General features: G+C 43.3%; 1 protein-coding gene across 1 annotated transcript in view; it reads right to left on the reverse strand.

Moving 5' to 3' along the window:
- Positions 1 to 22,715, reverse strand: part of LOC124789453 — an 81,328-nt gene that overhangs the window by 14,951 nt on the left and 43,662 nt on the right. The window lies entirely within an intron of this gene.

Raw genomic sequence — 22,715 nt, forward strand, 5'->3', positions numbered from 1 at the left:
CGCATCCAACTATGCTGTATATTTGACCTTCGCCCTCCTCCGACTTTTTAGCCCTGTATTGCTCCTTTCATTTCAGAACCACCTACTTCTAGGTCCTCGCCAGCTTTCCAGGGGTCTGCTATTTCATAACGATTGCGGTTTTACAGAAGGGACACCTCAATTTCTACTAGATAAATTTTATTTATCTTCTACAAAATAATATTTTCGTCGTCGTTACTCGAGCGATGAGACGTCATTCATCTCAGAAATGATCAACTATCCGTTGTAAACTACACTCTGTGTGGCTTTCTCGAGACGTAGAGCTGGTAATTGAACAAGACATATCGAATGAACTAGAAAAAATTGGCATCGGGTCTCAAAGATTAGATTAGATTAAGACTTGTTCCATAGATCATGAATACGACACTTCGTAATGATGTGGAATTTGTCAGGTTAATAAAAGATGTCTGTACAAGATATTACATTACACAAATTATTGCATGACACTAATGTTTAAGTTCTTTTTTTTCCTTAATTTATATCTAAAAATTCAGCCAATGAGTAGAAGAAGTTGTCATCTAGAAATTCTTTTAATTTATTTTTAAATGTTAGTTGGCTATCTGTCAGGCTTTTGATGCTGGTTGGTAAGTGACCAAAGACTTTTGTGGCAGCATAATTTACACCTTTCTGTGCCACAGTCAGATTTAACCCTGCATAGTGAAGATCATCCTTTCTCCTGGTGTTATAGCTATGCACACTGCTATTACTTTTGAACTGGGTTGGATTATTAACAACAAATTTCATAAGTGAATATATATACTGTGAGGTTACTGTGAGGTTCCATAGATCCTTAAATAGATGTCTGCAGGATGACCGTGGGTGGGCTCCAGCAATTATTCTGATTACACGTTTTTGAGCAATGAATACTTTTCTACTCAACGATGAATTACCCCAGAGTATGATACCATATGAAAGCAGTGAATGAAAGGAGGTATAGTAAGCTAATTTACTGAGATTGTTATCACCAAAATTTGCAATAACCCTACTAGCACACGTAGCTGAACTCAGACGTTTCAGCAGACCATCAACGTGTTGCTTCCAGTTTAACCTCTCATCAATGGACACACCTAAAAATTTTGAAAATTCTTCCTTAGCTACAGACTTCTGTTCAAAGTCTATATTTATTACTGGAGTTGTGCCATTTATTGTACGGAACTGTATATACTGTGTTTTATCAAAATTTAAAGAGAGTCCGTTTGCTGAGAACCACTTAATAATTTTGTGAAAAACACCAAATGCGCGCGAGTTGGCACATTGGTAGACTTGCAGTTCGTATCTTCGTCCAATCATCCAAAATACACTACCTGACAAAAAGTATCCGAGCACCCAATATTGAAGATTATATTGTGGTCTCTCAAACCTTCGCCATTATGACAGCTTCAAGTCTGATGGGGACACTTTTACTGAAGTGTGTGTATGTCAACGGTGGAATGGGATCCCATTCTTCCTTAAGAGCACAAACCAGTGAAGGTCATGATGTAAGCTGCGGTCTGGAGGGAAATCGATGTTCTAACTCACCGCAAAGGTGTTCCATTGGGTTCAAATTGGAACACTGGGAAGGCCACTTCGTTTTAGGAATGTTATTCCCTGAAAAATGCTGCCTTGCGACAGGTTTCGTCGTCATGCTGGTACGGTCAGTCATCGTCTCCGAACTTTACCTCTATTGTACACAGAACAAATTGCTACAAAATATGTTTTCATCCTTCCACATTTACCCGCTTTCTTAATGACAGGTAAAGTTCCCCACAACTCGCCAAACCAAACCTTTCCAATCTCCGAATAAGTCGTCATCCACTGGCCACTGGCGTCGCTCTCTATACCATCTTAGGAGTTGCTTAGCGCTGATTACAGAAGTGTGGGCCATTGAATCCCATTCTTTTAAACTGCCTAGGCACAGTGATTGTGCTGGCTGTACTCCTGGTAGCAATTTCGAACTCTCGAGTGATTTTTTTCCGCAGATTTCATGCTATTTTTTACAACCACCCTCCACAGTGCTCGACGATCGTGTCCTTAAGTACACGATGACTACGTGCTCTTGGTTTAGCCTGATGTATTTGTTCCTCAGATGACAGACAATGACTGGTCCACGTTCTTAGTGACTGAACTCACCTGACCAAACCATCTAACCATTCTGTAGTTACTGCTTTTCTATTGACAACGCAATACACCCCGCTTCCTTTTATACTGATGGATCCACCTCTCGTGGCACTTAATGGCCAGATCCGCATTACATATAGGTGTTAAAATGCTTTTGATCAGATGGTGTAGATTTTTCGTAATTTCACTAAATCACTTAGGGCATAAGCCGGAGTCAGTCGTTTGTAATGAACAGGACGGATTCCCTACACTAATACAAGTTATTAAATCATCTGTAATGTCATAATCTGTTAAGACCATAATCCTCCTCACGATGAGAAGATTATGAGAGTCTGGAACCAAAAATCCAAATGTGAATGATCTTCTTCCCAGTCTTTCCCCCGATCCGTGTTTGTATTCCGTCTCTAATGACCTCGTCAACGACGGTACGTTAACATTCCTGCCAAATCTGCCATCGAATCTGAAGTGGAATTTCTAAGGATTGTTTGGGGGAAGAGATCAAACAGCGAAGTCATCAGTCTCATCGGATTAGGGAAGGGCGGGGAAGGAAATAGGCTGTGCCATTTCAAAGGAACCATCCCGGCATTTGCCGGGAGCGATTTAGGGAAATCACGGTAAACCTAAATCAGGATGGCCGGACGCGGGGTTGAACCATCCACCCCCTTATTCGAGTCCAGTGTGGACATTATAAGTGTGAGGCTGAAGATACACGAAGAATATTTTGTTGTTGTTGTGGTCTTCAATCGGAAGTCTGATTTGATGCAACGCTGCACAGTAGTCCATCATGTGCTTGTCTAGTGATCCCTGTATAAGTACTGGAGCCTACATACACATAGACCTGTTTAATCCTTGACAGCCATATCTTGCTGAATCTCGTACAATATTCTGATTTCAGATGTAATGTGCTATCTCGAACACAATGACCTCCTTCATGCCAAGCAGCACGGTTTCCGAAAACATCGATTACGTGAAAAGTGACTCGCACTTTTCTCACATGACATCCTGAAAGCCGTGTATCACTGCAAACAGACAGATGCAGTGTTTCTTGACTTCCAAAACGCATTTGTCGCAGTTCCATACATACGCCTATTACCGGAAGTACTTCCATAAGATTTTTTTAGACAACATAGTTGTATGGAGATAAACAGTGATTAATTTCCTTATAGTGAATTACTCAAAATGACAGCCACAATCGCATTATTTATCTTACCGCCAACTGGTTTCAACCCGCGATGGGGTCAGATATTTGGGTAGAAAAATAAATGACGATTTTTCATGTCTGATAGGATATAAATTACAGACTGGCAATAGCAAGAAAAGCGTTTCTGAAAAACGGAAATTTGTTAACATTTAATACAAATTTAACGTCAGGAACTCTTTCAGAAGACGTTAGTCTGGAGTGCAGCCATGTACGGAAGTGAAATATGGACAACCAGCTGTTCAGACAAAAAGAGAATAGAAGCCTTTGAAATGTGGTGCTCCAGAATAATGCTGCATATCAGATTGGCAGATCATGTAACTAATGAGGAGTTCTGAATCGAGCTGGAAAAATAACATACCTGCAGCATAACTTGGCTAAAAGTGGGGATCGGTTGACAGGACACGTTCTGAGGCATCAAGGAATCTTCACTTTGATAATGGAGAGCAGTGTCAAGGATAAAAAACTCTAGAGGGAGATCAGTACAGTAGGTAGGCTCTTATGGTTATAGGTTGCAGTAGTCACATAGACCGAAAAGACTTGCACAACGTAGACTAGCGTGTGGAGCTGCATCGAAACAGTCTTCGGACTGAAGACACTGTCAACAACAACATTCGCAAATGAAGCAATTCGATAAAGAATCAGATGTTGCCTTACTAAAGGAACCACATTGTGTTCGACTGCTATGATTTAAACTGAGGTGACAGAAGTCATGGGATACCTCCTAATATCGTGTCGGACATCCTCTTAACCGGAGTAGTGCAGCAACCTGACGTGGCATAGACTCAACAAGTCGTGAGCCATACTGCCTCCCTAGCCGTCCATAATTGCAAAAGTGGTGCCGGTGCAGGATTTTGTGCACAAACTGAGCTCTCGATTACGTGCTACAGGTAATCGGTGGTATTCGTGTTGGGCGATCTGGGTGGCCAAATCCTTAGCTCGAACTGTCCAAAGTGTTATTCACACCCATGGTGAACAACTCTGGCCCAGTGATATGATGCATTGCCACCCATAACATGAAATCCATGAATGCCTGCAAATGGTATCCAAGTACTCGAACATAATCATTTATAGTCAGTGGTCGGTTCAGTTGGACCAGTGGACCCAGTCAATTCCATATAAATACAGGCCACACATTTATGGAACCACCACCAGTTTGCACAATGCCTTGCTGACAACTTGGGACTATGGCTTCGTGGGGTCTACGCCACACTCGAACCCCACCATCTGCTCTTACCAACTGAGATCGAGACTCATCTGGCCAGGCCTTGGTTTTCCAGTCGTCTAGAATCAAACCGATATGGTTACGATTCTACGAGAGACGCTGCAGGCAATGGCACTCGCGTCGGTCAATTGCTACCATAGCCCATTAACGCCAAATGTCGCCATAGTGCCCTAACGGATGCGTTCGTATTACGTCTCACATTTATTTCTGCGGTTATTTCACGCAGCACTGCTTCTTCGTTAGCGCAATTCTAAGCAAACGCTGCCCTCGTTCATTAAGTGAACGTCGTCGGCCACTGTGTTGTCCATCGGCCGAACGGTGTGGACGTGCGGTTCTAGGCACTTCAGTCTGGAACCGCGTGACCGCTACGGTCGCAGGTTCGAATCCTGCCTCGGGCATGGATGTGTGTGATGTCCTTAGGTTAGTTAGGTTTAATTAGTTCTAAGTTCTAGGGGACTGATGACCACTGATGTTAAGTCCCATAGTGCTCAGAGCCATTTGAACCATTTTTTGTGTTGTCCATCGTCAGAACTAATGCTTGAAATTTGGTATTGTCGGCACACTCTTGACACTACGGATCGCAGAATATTGAAGTCACTAATGATTTGTGAAATGTAACGTCCCATGCTTCTAGCTCCATCTACGATTCCGCGTTCAAAATCTGTCAATTCCCGTCGTGTGGCCTTATTCGCGTCCGAAACCTTTCACATGAATCACCTGAATACAAATGACAGCTCCTCCAATGGACTGCCCTTTTATACCTTGTGTACGCTATACTATCGCCATTTATACACCGAAGCCCCAAATAAACTGGTATAGGCATGCGTATTCAAATACAAAAAAATGGTTCAAATAGCTCTGAGCACTATGGTGCTTAACATCTGAGGTCATCAGTCCCCTAGAACTTAGAACTACTTAAATCTGCCTAAACTAAGGACGTCACACACATCCATGCCCGAGGCAGGATTCGAACATGCGACCGTAGCGGTCGCGCGGTTCCAGACTGAAGCGCCTACAACCGCTCGGCCACACCGGCCGGCATTCAAATACAGAAATATGTAAACATGCAGAATACGGCACTTGGGTCGGCAACGCCTATATAAGACAACTGGTGTCTGGCGTAATTGTTAGATCGATTCCTGCTGCTACAATGGCAGATTATCAAGATTTCAGTGAGTTTGAACGTGTTGTTACAGTCAGTGCAGGAGCGATGGGCTACAGCATCTCCGAGGTAGCGATGAAGTGGGGATTGTCCCATATTACCATTACACGAGTGTACCGTGAAGGTCAGGAATTCGGTAAAATATCAAATCTCCGATCTCGCTGCGACCGGATAAAGATCCTTAGATCCTGCAAGAACGGGGCCAATGTCAACTGAAGAGAATCGTTCAACGTGACAGAAGTGCAATACTTCCGCAAATTACTGCAGATTTCAGTGCTGTGTCAGCGTGCGAACCATTCAATAGGGTCTTTCGGATTTATGGACCACCGTGCAGGATTCGTGGAGTCAATTCCCTCTAGCACTACTTCAGACATTAGTCGAGCCCCTTGCTCGTCGTGCTAGCTGGCGTCCCCCTACATGATATTAGGCAGGTGTACCAGTTTCTTTGGCTCTTCAGTGTATATATGTGTACCGCTATCCCATTACTACTGTTACATGTGTGCAATAGAAATGTTAACCTACAATTGAAAGTTTTCCTTTCGAATACACACCAGTTCCTTCATTCATCGACCGACATAGATACCTGTGCTTAGTGCCGCACTCTGTGAAGAATGGGCTGCCATTCCCCAAGAAATCTTCCAGCACCTGATTGAACGTATGCCTGCGAGAGTGGAAGCTGTCATCACGGCTAAGGGTGGCCCAACACCATAATGAATTCCTGCATTACCGATGGAGGACGCCACGAACTGGTAAGTCATTTTCAGCCGGGTGTCCGGATATTCTTGATCACATAGTGTACCAGTCAACAATCGAGCCAATGGAAAGTAGCCACACTACCACAGCAGAAGAAAGCAAAACATGTGAGAATCACACATGGAACAGATGTTGGTTTGCTGTTCCGACGTGAATTTATTCCCCAAGGCACCACATTTAGCAAGAATTACTTTCTTCAGCTGCTAGAACGATTCAGTTAAGTACTGCGGAAAAAACGACTTTTATTATGACGATTCAAGAAATAATTTTTCAATAGATCTTTACTGATATTTACTTACTTTTACTTGAAGTTACTTTCAATTAAAAAGAAAATATTTATTTTGCAGGAGAGGCCCCAGGACGCTGTTATTCAGTAATTGTTTGAACCCTGCAAGGCATGGGGCATAAAGCGCAGGGTTTCGGACAACGTTTAGACAATAACAAAATGAGAAAATTTCTGCAGCAGTCCTGCTAGCCGAATTTGATCGCCTGTTACTTTTTCTAGTTCCTTACGAGTATATTTAACCTAAAAGGGAAGCTTTTTCAGGACAAATAAAAAATCCCACGAACTTGATATAAGCACATTGTTGTGTCACGTCAGTAAATGCGAACTGGCCGGAAACAGGAAAGTACGTTTACGAAAACAAGTACTCCGACCCAACTGATGACCTCGCTTGGATTACGGTTATAGTAGTGGCACCCAAACGGAGAAATTTTCACTAAGCCCCTCTGAGAAAGAAATTATACTACTTACAAGTTTCCTCCATAAAGGAGACGAAGAAAAGAAATTGCTACCTTGAAAGCAAAATTACGCATGTCGTAATAAGTAAGGAGAATACAAGAAGCATATTAGCATAGGAAAAGAAAGAATTCCTCGTCAAAGGAAGCCTAGTGGTATTAAGTATAGGTGTTAATTTGAGAAAGACATATCTGAAAATGTATGTCTGGAGCAGACCATTGTGCGGTGCTGAAAAATGAACTGTGGGAAACCCGGAACAGAAGAACATCGAAGCATTTGATATGTGATGCTACTGAAGAATGTTAAAAATTAGATGGACGAATAAGGCAAGGCATGACGAGGTTTTCCGCAGAATCGGCTATCAATGGAATACGTGGAGAACACTGAGAAGAAGACAGGACAGGATGACAGGACGTGTTAAGAGATAACATCCTTAGTATTATGAGAAGCTATAGAGGGTGAAAACTGTAGGGAAAGACAAAGACTGGAATATACCCAGCAAGTAAGTGAGAGCGCTGGGCTGCTCTGACAAAGGGAGGCTACAACGTTCGGATTTACTTCAAACTTTGTTCAACATAAGGTGCAAGTAATAGGGTGTAATACTTACACGATTTCAAGAAAATCACACGAGAAGCTTTACGCGTCAATAATGTACCGGTGCGTTGCGACTCTCAGAAGAGCAGCTGGCGATCATGTGGTTAGCGTTCAACCTCAACAGTCCGTCGATCGCTGGATCGAGTCCTGCTCATCTTTTTTTTATTAAGATTTTTCCAACACTAATCATATTATTTCGTAACATGATTAAAAGACACGATTATGTTCATGAACGTTTAGAGAACATCCAGTGTTATTTGGCTGTTTATTAATTTTTATTATTACAATAACATATTATGCCACTTTTATTTCTATAGGCAAGTTGAAAACATTGTCAAGGGCCTTCAGACTGGTTCATATTTGATTGACAACGAACGAGAAATTGCTTCTTTTGAAGATGCTATTAAAATACGTCCAATCATACATCGCAGATTTTCGGCACTGGCATTTTCGTAAATGTTGCGTTACCTACGATTTGATTCTAAATTGTCAGAAGAAAGAAAAAAAATTTCAGTTTGTCAACGAGCTTTGCTCAAAAATGGTATACATTCGATGCAGTAGATGCTGTGTTGTTCTATGTTTTCTGTATCTGTATGAAAAATATTATCCTGCAACCTGTAATTTCGGAAGCAAATACGACTATTAATCGTACATTTCCCTCTTATTCTGCCGTATTTTAACTCATTGTGTTACTGAATAGCCGGCCGGGGTGGGCGAGCTGTTCTAGGTGCTACAGTCTGGAAACGCGTGACCGCTACGGTCGGAGGTTCGAATCCTGCCTCGGGCATGGATGCGTGTGATGTCCTTAGGTTAGTTAGGTTTACGTGGTTCTAAGTTCTAGGGGACTGATGACGTCAGAAGTTAAGTCCCATAGTGCTCAGACCCATTTGAACCATTTTTTTATTACTGAATATAATTATCTACACCATTATTTATCGATGTTTCACTTCGGCTTCCCGTCCTTGAAACCTGTGTCTGCAGATCGAAGCGTCCAGGTGCAAAGCAGTTCTCGGTACCTTACCCACTGCAGATGTAGGGGATTTCGGTAATCACGACAGGCACACATTTTCAGAAAAACTCTATGCGTTTGGTCGTTTACTTGTCGACAGTTATCAATTTGATATTTGTTCCGATAGTAAAAAGTATCAAACAACCAAATAACATTGGACATTCAATGAAAGTTCGTGCACGTGTCTTTTCAGCATATTGACGTTCAAATATATATGAAATAATACTACTAATGTTGAAAAAATATAAATAAAAAAACTTCTGAGCAGGACTCGATCCAGCGACCCACCAATTACGGAGGTTGAACGCTAATCACATGACCCCCACCAGCTCGTACTCAAGGTACCGTTACATTACTTATGTGTAAAACTTCTTTTGCGATTTTCCCGAAATCGCATAAGTATTGCGCCTTACTACTTTCACATTATGTTGTCCCAATGCACTACTAAAAGTGCACAAAGTTTGAAGTAAATCCGTAATCCGAACGTGTTGGCCTCCCCTTGTGAGGTGAAGAGGGTGGCACAGGAGAGGAAGTCGTAGTGAGCCCCACCATACCCGTCCGAAAACGAATGCCAAAATAGCTCTGTTCCCCTTTCCGCCCTGATATCGGTGGCGAAAAATTCTTGCACCATCAGGATTCGAACCAGTGACTTACAGCTGAGTGTAACCCCACACGTGAACATTAACTCTCTCGCCCATGTAATGGAGTACTTTAAAAGAAGAAAACTCTCAACTTATAATATAACCAACGTCACACTTCAAAACGGTATTTATAGTGGTGTAACGTCACCGAGGAGTGACATGTTATGTACGTATATTTTGTGATGCTGTAACTAAGTCTGCAGAAAGGGAAAACCTATGGTAGGACCAGCAGCTGCGCACACACCTGATGACTACGCGGCACTTGCCCATCAGGTATTTCTGACCATCTGGGCAGGTGGGAATCCTCGGTCTTACATTGATGATCTGCGATATTTTCGGAGTCGTCGAATTCAGCGCCGGCGTCGCAGTCGTCTGTCGATAACCTCGCACAGTCACAACGTTGGCAGCCCTGTTCGAGGTTATCAGCGCGAACACAATCGCCGCCACTGCTGTCAACACACACCACAAGCGCATCTCTGCTTCACCGTCGCGGCGTCCGAGTCGCACTGGGAGAGAGGCCGTCTTGACTGGGGACTGCGTGTGTCTCGGGTCGCTCGGAGATAAGCAGAACAAGCTTCGCAGGAAGTGTGTGTGTCCATGTGATTACAGCTTGCATCCGCTCACATGGCGGCTTGACGAGTTTGTTATGTTGTTTCTCGTTACTACCATAACAGTGTTAGTGAGGCGTATAGATTGCCAACAGATGTGACGATACTGACATCTGTTGGCAGGAAGCGCAGTCTGCTCAGCACAAATTAACTCCGAATGTGTTTCGGATTCCGGGGCACGTCAGTCAGTGTATACTGCTTTACTAAACCTTTCGTCAGTAAGATGGACCCCCGACGTCAAGTAATAGTCTCGAACATGTCACAGTAGCCTTGTATGCGCTTTACTAACAAATGCACTGCAAACTATCGGAAATATCCAAATTTATCTACTATAAGTTTAACACGATTATTTCCACTATTTATCCGTAATACAGTTCATTTCTCTACATTTGAGCGGAGCTACCATACACCAAATATTCAGTTCCTAAGTAGTGTGGGATATCAATACCTATTGGTAGTCGAAAATTGCAACAACGTGAACGATTAACGCAGGTCGCATCAAACAGGGATTTCGGTGAAGAGTGGAACATGTAAATACTTCAAGTAACACACTTACAGGACAGATGTCGAAAGAGAATTGACATCTGAGTCACATTTATAAAGGATATTAGAGAACTGAAATATGTGTCTCGTCTACGGTAGTAAACGTTGCACTGGAAATAACTGAACCTCTTTTATAGGCATATAGACATACGGATTATAAACGAGACAAATGTTTTATTTTCTGGATTACCGTCAATGTTTGACTGCAAACCAGTAAAGAACGTAGAACACATTTCAGGTTTGGGCACAAAGATGTACAGGCTGATTGTAATTAAAGCTAAACTTTCAAAAAGCTGAAGAAATAAGACCACTGGTCAGAATGACGTCAAATTGGAAAAGAATAATACAGCTTTACAAGCAGAGCGCGATAATGCATTGAGACAGTCATGGCGAACGTCGTAGACGGGAAAGGAGGTAAAGCCGTGTACCCGCCGTGTTTGTTTCAACTTCAGTGGGTTGTGCGCATGGCAGGTGTTTTCATTAAATGTCGTGTGACTAGGCCTCCCGTCGCGTAGACCGTTCCCCGGGTGCCAGTCTTTCGATTTGACGCCGCTTCGGCGACTTGGGCGTCGATGGGGATGAAATGATGATGATTAGGACAACACCCAATCCCTCAGCGGAGAAAATCTCCAACCCAGCCGGGAATCGAACCCGGGCCCTGAGGACTGACATTCTGTCGCGCTGACCACTCAGCTACCGGGGGCGGACGTGTTTTCATTTACGTATTCTGACACACAGAGCGCCACCTATTGATCAGCTTCCACACTATTTTTTTTTCTTCTGTCATAAGTTTTCCCCCTTCTCCGATAATATTCCGTCGCAATTTGACGTCATTCTGACCAGTGGTGTTATTTCTACAGCTTTTTGAAAGTTTAGCTTAAATATAATCACCCTGCATATTTGCCACAGTTGTTATGTCTGCCAATTCTCATTCAACCATGTACAATTACGACACCCTTTATTTCGTTATAGAGTTCCGTTCATCAATTGGTAAATACGGAACCCTTATAAGATCACTTCCCTGTCCGTCTGTCTGTCTCTCCATCCACCTGTTAAGACCACTTTTTCACAGGAACGGGTAGAGAATGGTGCAAATCGCTCTAAGCACTATGGGACTTAACATCTGAGGTCGTCAGTCCCCTAGACTTAGAACTAATTAAACCTAAGGTAACCTAAGGACATCACACACATCCATGCCCGAGGCAGGATTCGAATCTGCGACCGTAGCAGCCCAGTGGTTAAAGGGTAGAGATATCTAGTTAAAATTATGTCACATACTGAGCTCTACGGCCCTTGGCAGTGTAAGAGAGTTAAGCTTCTAAGTCAATACAATCGAAAGATGTGGCCGTTTGCCATTTGTTGTTCCTCTGTCTCTCCGTCCATCTGTTAAGACCCCATATTCGCAGGAACGGGTAGAGGTATCAAGTTGAAATTTATCTCAAACACTAAGGTTTACGATCCCTTGGCGGTATAAATAATTTAAGCTTTTAAGCAATGCAGCCGAAGGATACGGCCATATGTATAACATATTCTGATACAAGTCAAAAATCTATAGATGAATTATATATACATATCTCGGTCCTGGTGTTCTATCACTATAACCGCATGCCTCGAAATTAAAAGATACCGGATCGAATCGCTATCTGACCACGGATGTATCAATCTTCCTTTTAACGTAGCCTTCACCTCTCAATGACATGAGAAGCCTCCAGAAAAGACATGTGGTTCGTATTCCACGTTGGATTGTAGGTCCCTCTTCCAAGTTGGGGTAAGTAGGGAAGGTTAGGGGCACACAAGTCGCTGAAGTGGCGTCCAATAGAAAGCCACACAAAATTATTGTTGTCTATATTCATAATGAGGAGTGTACTGAATCCACAGAGCGCAAGTCATACTCGCTCTTGACCGGTTGTTTCTTTTCTTTTTTACATACCTTTCCACTGGTTTCATCCCATCCTCCGTCTTTTCCTGTCCTGGGCTAATTGTTTCATCTCTACGTAACTGATACATCCAAATCTACATTACTAAACGGCTAACCTGGTACACGATGCACAGCTGCAGTTGCAGGTTGCCTATCGAACGTCCTCCAGTAGCCAAAAAATTGATTTTCAATGTTTCATATAAATACTGACCGAACTTAAAAATATAAAATGCTATCATAATGTGTTCATTAAGAGATACTCTGACCTGTCACATCAATGTGAACACTTCTCAGAAATCTGAATAACCTCTTTTTACAGCGTGTACCAGCGAAAGACGTGCAGGAAAACAGTCAATGAGGGTTTGGATGGTACCGACATGGATTTGGATTCAGGCCGACTCCAGTGTCATGGCCAACTACGCTAGGTTCCTCGGTTGAGGATCCACTGCGCAAACAGCCCGATCAAAGCGGTCCCACAGATTTTCGATCGGGGCTAAATCTGATGAGTTTGGTGGCCAGACGAGAATAGTAGATTTATCGTGGTGCACTTCGAACCACGCACTTAAACGGCGAGCTGTGTGGTACTTTGCATTGTCCTGCTGACAGATGGAATAGTGCCGAGAAAAAACTGGCTGCATATAGGGGTGGCCGTAGTCCCCAAGGAAAGATGCATAATTGTGTTGATCCATTGTGCCTTCTAGAATTAAGAGATCACCCAGGGAATGCAACGAAAACATTCCACAGACCATAACGCTCCCTCCTCCGGCCTGAACAGTTCCGACGACTGTTGCTGATCCGTACACTCCAATAGCCAACTGTCAGATGGAGGATAGAACGTGATTCATCCGAAAATACCACCTACCATACACTCAGGGGACGCCCAGTTGCGATTTTGGTGTACTTTGGTATACTTTGTTGCTGGGGAACAGCAGCCAGGATGGGTCCACTAACCAGGCCCCTGTTGGTAGCCTTTTGGACCATTTGCGAGGTCAGCGGCTCTGAGCACTATGCGAATTAACATCTGAGGTCATCAGTCTCCTAGAACTTAGAACTACTTAAACCTAACAAACCTAAGGACATCGATCACATCCATGCCCGAGGCAGGATTCGAACCTGCGACCGTAGCAGTCACTCGGTTCCGGACTGAAGCCCCTAGAACCGCTCGGCCACCATGGCTGGCACATCTCTGGAGCCCACATATCTATAAAGCATGGTGCACCACAATTGACTCGGTTTTGGATAGCGCCATTTTCCTATGCACAATACACTTTAATCAAGGCGGAACGCGAACAGTTTGCGAGCTTAGCCGTTTTGGAAATGCTTCCACCCTAGGCCGGAAACCCAATGATCGTGCCGTTTTGGGCATTAGGTAAGTCACTACGTTTTTGCATTACGACAACGACTGCACTGTTATCCGCGTCCGTCCCTCCCCCCGCCACCCGTGACACGCTTTGTATACCCTCCACTGCTAGTGCTGCCACCTGCCGTTCGTGAGTGGTTATTCAAAAATGGTTCAAATGGCTCTGAGCACTATGGGACTTAACATCTATGGTCATCAGTCCCCTAGAACTTAGAACTACTTAAACCTAACTAACCTAAGGACATCACACACATCCATGCCCGTGGCAGGATTCGAACCTGCGACCGTAGCAGTCGCGCGGCTCCGGACTGAGCGCCTAGAACCGCTAGACCACCGCGACCGGCGTGAGTGGTTATTGAAGGTTGACGTCTAACATAGGCGGTGGTCACATTAATGCGACTGCACCGTGCATAATCTTATGTTAGAAGTTTAACACAGAAAGACAGGTATTACGGTTAGCAACAGCGTATACGACTTCAGCTGTTGTTACTCATGGTGCCCAAATTACACGAAATATTTTCATTCAGGCCTTGAGAATGAGAACACTCAGCGACCTCCAACAAACTTTACATATAATTACAAACCGTTAGGAAACTTTTTCTCCGTGGCAACCCCCCCCCCCTACCCCCCTCCCCCCTCCCCCCCCCCCCCCCCCCACACACAAATACACACACAAAATTATTAAAGGAAAAAAAAAATTATCGCTTACATTTTTTCTGTACATCAGTGAAAATGGAGTGCACTGATCGTATGGCATTGATACCAGGGAGTGTCCCTCCTGGGTAAGATCGGCCGCCGCCGGCCGCTGTGGCCGAGCGTTTCTAAGTGCTTCAGTCAGGAACCGCGCTGCTGCTACGGTCGCCTCGTATGATATCCTTAGGTTAGTTAGGTTTAAGTAGTTCTATGTTTAGGGGACTCATGACCTCAGATGTTAAGTCCCATAGAGCTTAGAGCCATTTGAACCATTTTTTAGTATCGGCCGCCGAGGTGTAAGTCTTCACAGTTGACGACACATAGGGCAACTTGCGAGTCGACGAAACCCAGTCCCCGAGCGTAGAACATTCTCGGCCCAGCTGGGAACGGAACTCGAGCCCACTGCCTGGGAATCAGACGCGGTGACCACGCAGCTAAGGTGACTTCAGCATCAGGGACGACGCTTAAATTTATCGCTTCCTTATTGTCATCTCTATTTGAAACACATTTTCCAAACGGTATCCATGTGTACCAGTGAATGTACTTGCGAAGTCATATCATTGCACGTAATGTGCTTCAGCAGCTATGGTGTCATAAACATTGAGATTCGTGGAAACTACTTACTGCTTGCAACGGAGCGCACATCATCCAAACAATACTCATCCTGTTTCAGATAATGAGACCACTTTGCTACTTCTAACAAACTTTAAACGTATTTTCAGACCTTTTGGAAAATTTATCTCGCTTACATGCTTAACATCAAATACGTATCACATTAACTCAGTTGTAATGCTATCAGACGTTTGAAGCTGTTTTATACACAGGAGTAAGATTCTTTAAAGAACAAGGGGTGGGAGGCTTACGGGTCCTCCATAATCTGCTTTGTATGTTTCAGTCTCAGTCTACCTCTACTATTCTTCCCCTCTGCTGCTCATTCCATCACAAAGTTAAACATTCCTGGAAGCCGTAGCGGGTGTCTCCCTAACCTGTCCCATTCTCTGGTAAGCAATGTTCTGGCCCCACTTATTATATTTGGCACTTCTTCATATCTTACTTTTTCTGCCCACTTAATTCTTAACGTTCTTCAATAGAGCTGCATATCAGTTGCTTCCCTTTTCTTCTTCCCGAGATTTACGATGGTTCTAATTCATTTCCACACAATGCTGGCTTCCAGGCGCACACTTTCAGGAACTCCTTCCTGTGTTCCATGACAATACCTGTTATCAGGACAGCCGTTTCATAGCAAAGACTGTAAGACTGTCTTGGGAATTGCCACGTGATCTGAGGCGCCTTGCTAATTTCGCCTCCCCTTCCCCCCCCCCCCCCCCCCCCTCTCCGCGTCGGAGGTTGGAGTCCTCTCTGTGGGCCTGGGTGTGTGTGTTGTCATTAGGTTAGTTAGGTTAAGTAGTTCTAAGTTCTAGGGGACTGATAACCTCAGAAGAGCTCAGAGCGATTTTTTTTGTTTTGTTTTAGATTAAGTAGTGCATAAGCTTAGGGAACGATGACCTCAGCAGTTTGGTCCCATAGGAACATACGTCAAATTTCCATATTTTCTTGTGAATTGTTTCACTTTTTGCACCATTGCGACCTTTCTATTACTGTTAATCACCTTTAGTTTTGCTTAGTTTATTTTTAATCCACGTCATGTGCAAAGTAAGCTGTCCATTCCTTTCGACAGCTCTTCTAGCAGTAACTGTTCTTCTAAAGCTTCCTTAGAGTCGATCAGAAGGCCCTCGTCGTCTTCAAATCTCTGCAATAGCGTCTCTTATCCTTCAAATTTTATTCTTCTTTCAGTGCTCTTCAGCGTACAAGTTGAGCATACGTGGATTCTGTGTGCATGTGTCTTTGACCCTTAGCCTAAACTAAGGACAGTCTGCTTTGTACACACATTTTGCCAGTCTTTTGGTACCGTTGATGCACCTCGTACTACACAGTTGGCAGAGTGCGATAATACTACAGGAATACGTATCATAATGACGCGGTAAATCGTTGGGCCGTCCGGTGGGAAAAGTTTGAGTGGGGTGCAGTAGTACCCTCTTATCAACACACTCTTAACGTTGATCCTGTAGTCATTGCAAACGTTGTTGAAAATGTCTTTCCTCCATGACAAATATGGGCACATATATCCAACTACTCGTCTGTAATTTCATTGGTCGCCCACTCGCTTGTCCTCCCATCAGCGATTCATGTTTGGACTCGGACCACAACTATACCCCAGTAAATACTACCACGGAAAAGGGACCTATATTTTAACACGGAATATACAACATGTGTCGTTCTCGGCGAATTTCAACGCCACTGAGAGGTGTAATCTGGGTTAAAGGCTGGGCCAAGTATTCTGTGGAACGACGTGGATTTGATACTGCGACTACTCTCGTTTGCAGGCACACACTTTACCATTACACCTGCATCCGAGGGAAACTTCCTTAACCAGCAGCACACTTAAGACAAAGTGTTTATTACTTTATGGCACCCCGCTCGTGCAAAACAATCATTAAAAGCAAAAAGAATATCTAGCGTTTAGGAAGGTGAGTTCTAATTCGTACTGCCTTAAAAGTGGCCAAATTTTGTTGCACTGCGTCGTATATGTGTCAAGCTGTGTGTTCTCAAAAATGATTCAAATGGCTCTGAGCACTATGCGACTTAACTACTGAGGTCATCAGTCCCCTAGAACTTAGAACTACCTAAACCTAACGACATCACACACATCCATGCCCGAGGCAGGATTCGAACCTGCGACCGTAGCGGTCACGCGGTTCCAAACTGACGCGCTTAGAACTGCACGGCCACACCGGCCGGCTGTGTGTTCTCACGCAGAGTGTTGTGTGTTACCATTTATACAGTACGGCAGTTGGCGGCGAGTGCTGGCAGAGTACACATGTAGGACAACATCTGCCATCCGCCCCAGTGACGCCCTGCCGTCCCGATAAGCCGACATTGCGTTACATAAAGCGGGCGTTGTCCCTCTCACGCCTCAGACACATGTTCAGTTGTTCGACGCAGCGTTAGTACATCAGCCGCTTTCTCTATAGGGCGTTGGACCCAAACCAAACAAGCTCCGAAAAGGAGATGGCCTCGAACATACTTGATTTCGGGCTCGGTTTGGTGAGGTGAATCGTCTCTGGGGTTATTATTGAAGCTTCTAAGACATAGTAACATGTTCTTTACAGTGAAGACCATATAACGATCCACGTATTCTTTTTAATATGCACACATTTGAGAAGTAATTTCTCTAATAACTGTTCCTGCAGGAAGATACTACCTGTCAGAAGACGCTATTTTATGAGAGATACGTTTTTGTTCTTGTTGTGGTTTCAGTCAAAAGCATGGTTTGGTGCTACTCTCGACGCTGGTGCGACCCCTCCATTTCTGCCTGTCTACTGAAATGACAAAAGTCATTGGATAGCGATATTCACAAATACAGAGGGCAGTAGTATCGCGTGCAAAAGTTATAAATCGGCAGTGCATTGGCAGAGTTCTCATTTGTATTCAGGTGATTCATATGAAAAGGTTTCCGACATGATTATTACTATAATTATTATATAGGTTATAAAAGTTTTCCGACATGATTATGGTTGCATGACAAGAATTGACAGACTCTGAATGTGGAATACTAGTTGGAGCTAGATGCATGGGACATTCCATTTCGGAAATTGCTAGGGAATACAATATTCCGAGATACACACTGTCTAGAGTGTGGCAAGAATATCAGATTTCAGGCATTACCGCTCACCACGGACAACACAATGGCAAACGGCCTTCACTTAACGACCGAGAGCAGCGACGTTTGCGTAGAGTTGTCAGTGATAACAGACAAGCACCACGGAGTGAAATAACCGCAGAAATCCATGTGGGACGTACAACGAACGTATGCATTGGGACAGTGGGGCGAAATTTTGCGTTAATTGGCTAGGGCAGCAGACGATCTCAGCGAGTGCCTTTGCTAACTGCCCTACATCGCCTGCAGCGCCTCACCTGCTCTCGTGACCGTATCGGTTGGACCTTGCATGATTAGAAAAACATGGCCTGGTCAGATAAATCGCAATTTCAGGTCGTAAGAGCTCATGATAGGGTTAGAGTGTGGCGCAGACCCCACGAGTTGTCAACAAGCCAGTGTGCAAGCTGGTGGTGGCTCCATAACGGTGTGGTGTTTGCGTGGAACTGATTGGGTCCTTGGATCCAATTGAGCCGATTATTGAATGTAGATGGTTATTTACATCTACTTGGAGACCATCCGCAGCCATTCGTGGATTTCGTGTTCCCAAAGAACAATGGAGTTCTTATGGATGACAGTGTGTATGTCACCGGGCCATAATCGTTGGTGATTGGTTTGAAGGACATTCTCGACATTTCGTGCGAATGATTTGACCACCCAGATACCCGGCATGAATCCCATCGAACGTTCATAGGACATAATCGAGAGGTCAATTAGTGCACAAAATTCTGCACCGCCAACAATTTCGCAATTATGACGGCTACATCGGGCAAAAGGAGGTCCGACAGGATATTAGGAGGTATCCCGTGACTTTTGTTCCCTCAGTGTAAACCCCTATGAACTTTCTCGCTGCAGTCAGGACTTAGTATCTCTCTGCAAAATAACGATTCATCGATACCTAAGGAGGCGTCCTATCCGCGATGCTCCAATAAAGTAGCAGAAAAATATCTTTTCCCCCAATAGATGTAAGCATCATATATGGAAAGCTTCTATTCTCTTCTTGTCTGAACTGTTTGTCGTTCACGTTTCACTTCCTTATAAAACTACATTTAGCAAATTTTTCAGAAACGATTTTAGGACTTAAATTTATATTCGACGTTGACAAATTTCTCGTTTTTCGAAACACTTATCTCGCTATTGCCACTCTGCATTTTATATCCTCTATACTTCGAGCATAATATTATTTTTCTACCCCAGTAGCAATATTCAACTTCTGTCTTTAGTTTCTCATTTGTTGGAATAATTCCATCACAACTGCCCTGCTGTGATTCGACTACGTTCGTCTACAGTTGTTTTGCTTTGGTTGATATTCACCTAATAACCTTTTCAAGACACTATCAATTCCATTCAACTGATCTTCCAGATATTTAGTCATCTCTGACAAAATTGTAATGTCTCTCCATGTTATCCTTTACTTCTCGCACAATATATCAATTGAAGAATATCGGTGATAGGCTACAACACTTTATTTCTCCTTCCTCAACTACTACCTCTCTTTCATGTTCTTTTACTCGCTTACTCCAGTCTGATTCTTGCAGGACTTGGAGATAACCTTTCACTTTCTGTGTTGCAATAAACAATATCAAAACTTTTCAGTGTATCTCAGATGCTATAATTACAGTTGGATATGGGGCACTATTCCTATTAGTGATCAGAGTCAATGAAGATCATCGCTTACCGTGTAACAAGTCGTATACTGGGTGTTAATGTACGAATGTTTTGAGAGACGGTAGTTTTCATCGGAACAAGAGTAACATGTGACTGCCTTAGGCCAGAAACAACGTGCTTCCTGATATCTGAAGAATTTTTCATAGGATGAGCTTGGAGACTTTTGGTTGTTGATGTGAGGACAGTCGTTGCTTTGGCGTTCCTTTAAAAGGGTGAACTGAGTGTTTAGATACCTTTATCACAGTGCTGTAAGCACAGGTAAGACTGAGTCTTGGGTAGTCTGCAGTCAGTTGTGCGGTACGATTCGTATTATACTGTAATTTTATTTATAATAGTGTGTGTTATTATACAGTAAACTACTCGCAACTCTCAGTAGATATATGGTCCCTTACGTACTTACACAGGTGTCTTCATTTTTGTGATTACTAATACTGTGCTGTTTGTACATACGAATAGTTCAGTATTTTTTCGTTTCTCGTTCGTGCCTCTCGTTACAAAGAAAAGCCAACTGATTGCACAGTCACGGTTTTCTGTTATAATTCAACAAATGGAAGTAATCAGAGACGTTATGCCCTCTAAGCGAAAAAATAGAAGTGGAAGGATGTCATGTTATAAGCTGCTTGGTCGACTTTCCTAGCGTCTTATGAATATAGGTCCACTTACAGACCGAAAGGTAAACAACGGAAAGCCTGGCTTATTCTGCGCGGATGGGACAGAGGCACTAACTCTACAATTAGTGTGCGACGACTGACTCGTTCCCTTTTCTAAGCGGTACTTCATAGTCGATGCGAGATTCCTTACGACGAAGGAACAGATACATATTGACGTAACATCGACTAACTTCTATGAGCAAATGTTATGAATGGACGTCGTATGAATATATGTTGATCTCTCAACATGTGCTTCCTGACCCATGTTTATTTGACTTGTTTTCTCTTTCGATAAGTACTACCATCTCTCAAAATATTCGACTCAGACTTAAATGTGTCTACGGCACTGTGATAAATACAGGGTGATTCAAAAAGAATACCACAACTTTAAAAATGTGTATTTAATGAAAGAAACATAATATAACCTTCTGTTATACATCATTACAAAGAGTATTTAAAAAGGTTTTTTTTTCACTCAAAAACAAGTTCAGAGATGTTCAATATGGCCACCTCCAGACACACGAGCAATATCAACCCGATACTCCAACTCGTTCCACACTCTCTGTAGCATATCAGGCGTAACAGTTTGGATAGCTGCTGTTATTTCTCGTTTCAAATCATCATTGGTGGCTGGGAGAGGTGGCCGAAACACCATATCCTTAACATACCCCCATAAGAAAAAATCGCAGGGGTAAGATCAGGGCTTCTTGGAGGCCAGTGATGAAGTGCTCTGTCACGGGCTGCCTGGCGGCCGATCCATCGCCTCGGGTAGTTGACGTTCAGGTAGTTACGGACAGATAAGTGCCAATGTGGTGGCGCTCCACCCTGCTGAAATATGAATTGTTGTGCTTCTTGTTCGAGCTGATGGAACAGCCAATTCTCTAACATCTCCAGATACTGTAGTCCAGTTACAGTAGCACCTTCGAAGAAAAAGGGACCAGAAACTTTATTGGCTGAAATGGCGAACAAATGTACAACTAAATGAAACTTTATAGCTCCCTTAATTCGCCGACAGATAGTGCTTAGCTCTGCCTTTTGTCGTTGCAGAGTTTTAAATTCCTAAAGTTGTGGTATTCTTTTTGAATCACCCTGTATATCTAAACACTCAATTCACCCCGTTAAAGATACGCCAAAACAAGACTGTCATATCCACAACCAAAAGTCTCCCAGTTCATCATATGAATAATTGTTCAGAATGTTCATACCTCAGGAAGTACGTTGTTTCGGGCCCAAGTTTGTCACAATCTTCTCTTGTTCCGATGGAAAGTACATTTCCGCAAGATATTCGTACTTTATGTAATACTCTGTATGTAAAATGAATTATCTAGGCGCTTCAGTCTCGAACCGTGCGAGTGCTACGGTCGCAGGTTCGAATCCTGCCTCGGGCAAGGATGTGTGTGACGTCCTTAGGTTAGTTAGGTTTAAGTAGTTCTAACTTCTAGGGGACTGATGACCTCAGAAGTTTAGTCCCATAGTGCTCAGAGCCATTTGAACCATTTTTTAAAAAATTAATTAAATACACAAAATGCGTTCGCAGTCGATGGAAACATCGTTTACAGGTAATAAATACAGTCCGTTTACCATTTGACAAACAAGAGTCTCATTAAAGATCTGCTGACCTTACACTACATGTAACTTAGAACACAAGAAGCAGTGTCTTCTTTATTTGAGAGGCGCCTATACGGAATTATCCGAGCAGGCAGCAACCTTTTTTTATACTGCTGTGTTCCATTTTCAGTTTGGTACTCCTGTTTCGTCGCATCATTTATCATTTCATTACGTTCACGTACATTTTGTAAAAGATACAGTCATGTCACACAACGATAAAAGAACGTTTGCGCACTTGTATTCCGCACACTGTTTGCCATTTCGATTGAAAGTATTTCCATCTGACCAATTACTCTTCATTTGTGTTCCCGAATGTACGAATATAAACTTTTTTGGCTATAGCAGAGCTACATCCTATAAGCCCAGAAGTACATAAGCATATGTGTAATTATATCCATCACCAGATCGTAAAAACACCGTTTTCTGCTTACGTTTGCAGATGAATGGCCATTTTGTCCCAACCACCCGGTTCTTGCAGGAACTGTCCCGTTCTGT

This window comes from Schistocerca piceifrons, chromosome 3 (genome assembly GCF_021461385.2).
Source record: "Schistocerca piceifrons isolate TAMUIC-IGC-003096 chromosome 3, iqSchPice1.1, whole genome shotgun sequence".
In the NCBI taxonomy this organism is placed as follows: domain Eukaryota; kingdom Metazoa; phylum Arthropoda; class Insecta; order Orthoptera; family Acrididae; genus Schistocerca; species Schistocerca piceifrons.